Raw genomic sequence first — 2,559 nt, 5'->3', positions numbered from 1 at the left:
AACGTTCTATCATTCTACTAGTATACATCGAATTTCGAAAGCTGATCATGTGGGACGTGAGTAGGTAACACTCGAAAATGTCCTGAAATGCAAAGACAAATCATAGGGGGGGGGGGGGGGAGCGTACTTGTTTCATTAATTTACCAACTTTACAAAAATTTACGAATACCATGAATAATATTTTTAAATTACAAAAACTAACTAAAATCGTTATTCTCTGTATTAATATCAAATTTGAACTTAAAATATCTAGGTACCTACCTATTTAAAAAAATTGTGATTATATAATTTCTAGTTGTTTGGTTCATGTATGAAACGAGAAACGTTGTTTTAAATTCTCATTCCCTGACTATGAAAAAAATCTCCAAATTTTCGTGATTTGATGAGTTTTGTCAAAATATGAACTTAAAATGCTGTTAAAAAGTTGTTGTTTATGTAGTTATCTTTAATATTTTAAACTGCTATTATAACAATTTAGAGGAACCTTGTATTAGTTATCATTCGTTTTGACCAGGCGAAAGTTTTTCAGTACCTAATTCGTTTTTTAATTACAAAATAAGAAAATCGTTAATTTATAGGTAATTTCTCGATAATTGTGTTCTACAAGGAGTACTACTTTCCAACATTCGTGTGCATAGGCAAAAATAAAAAAATAGTACGCGCGGATGAAGTTATACATAATAGCAGGGTACTGTAAGCAACGGCTGAGCTCAAATCTGTCTTGACGGTTTTTATTTTTTGTTGTAATTATTAATATGCATTTTTAACTGAAAAAAGTATTAATAAATAAGTATTTACACACATGGTAACTAAAAGGTAAATGAGCGCAAATCATGTGCATGGTTTAAGGCTCAACTGTTTCTAAACGAGAGGTAGTTTTGTGCTCAACCAAGTTGTCTTTTTTCTAACCATCATAGTCCAACTAAAACACAAGCATGTCTTATATAATTCCAATGACTTTATCTCCTCCACCAGAACCAGTCGCAGCGAGTACCACGGGCCTAATAGTACTATAACAAAAAATTTAAGTTAGTGGATGACAGGAATACTATTCTAAAATGTATTTTATAGCATTAACATTATGTGTTATATAATAATTAATAACTAACACTATTGTTTAGACTTAATAAAAATATTAAGTTAAAAATTTATTTCAAGACATTTATTATGCTAAGTATTAAGTATTAAAGCGTTTAATTATTAAGTTAATAAAAATGTTAAAATATTAAGTTTTTAAGTTGGTAGTAATCTACAAACATGTATTTGAAGAACGATTAAACTGTAAATAAAGCATTAAGTTAAAAGAATAAATATTTTTTTTTTTGACAAAAATGTGATTTATTAATATATACGTTTTATTATATAGGTACCTAATTTGAATGTATATATATTTATATTTTTTATTGATCTTAAGCATCGAAAACTATGACCATTAGCATTTTTATAGAGGGGTTAAATATTTGTTGAAGAACATGTGAATGCGGGGAGAGGATTTGTCACTAAAAACTAACAACATTGACAAAACACGATAGTGACTAGGTCAACCACCGAATGACACCAGGCCCCAAATTTATATTGTACACATAATTATTGTTATATTATAATATAATATACTGTGAGTATACTATATAGTATTATGCTACTTATTATTAGACATATATTTCTGACATTTCGATTATGTAAACTTGAAACTATTTGTTCCCTATGTTGGTTTCTTAATATAATTTCTCTATTTTGATGGTTATAATTGTATATTGCTACTTTATGATACGTCATCCCCATGTCCTAATCTTCTATTTCTACATTGGTTTCAAGGACAATTTATTTTATAATTAAGAAATTAATTATTTATTTATTTATTTACTTTGTTATTTAATTTCCTGGGACATTTTACATTATACACATGCTATTGTGGAGAACTATGCATGCATTTATTATATTTATTATTGTTTAGCGTTTTCTGGCTTATAATGTAGAGTTAGTTCTTTTAACAAGCATAATTATATTAAGGTAAAAAATATTTAATTTGGCAAAAATAGTCTAAAAATGAAATACACTAACAAATAAATCTAAAATGTGATTTTAAGTCCTTATTACAACGTTCAATTATTTTGCCATTTGTTTACTAATATACTATTTTTATCAGCCTCAGTTGTAGGATTTGTTATTGTAGATAGTAACCACTCGTATACAGGTATCTCAATTTCCTAGTTTTAAAAACAAAAATTTTAATTTATAAATTATCATTGAGTAGGTCATATAAAGGAGGATTTCGCATAATAAATAATAGCCAGGGTTCACGGAGTACTTTAGGAAATGGTAATATATTGCTATTATTCCAGACATGCATATCGTGTTCCAGTGAATAATGCATTAATGTTCAACATTTTTAAATTAGTAGCACAAATCTTAATTGATTACGCAAAACAATTTGAATGTTGTGTTGTGCATTTTAAACAACATATTAGGTAAATTATATCATTATTTTCACTTACAAGTTGGACGTTTATAGAGTGGTAACCTTTGAAATTTATATAAATATGTTCAGGATATTGATTT

The sequence above is a fragment of the Acyrthosiphon pisum genome, chromosome X (assembly GCF_005508785.2).
Source record: "Acyrthosiphon pisum isolate AL4f chromosome X, pea_aphid_22Mar2018_4r6ur, whole genome shotgun sequence".
Classification (NCBI taxonomy): Eukaryota; Metazoa; Arthropoda; class Insecta; order Hemiptera; family Aphididae; genus Acyrthosiphon; species Acyrthosiphon pisum.
This window is presented reverse-complemented; position numbering follows the sequence as displayed.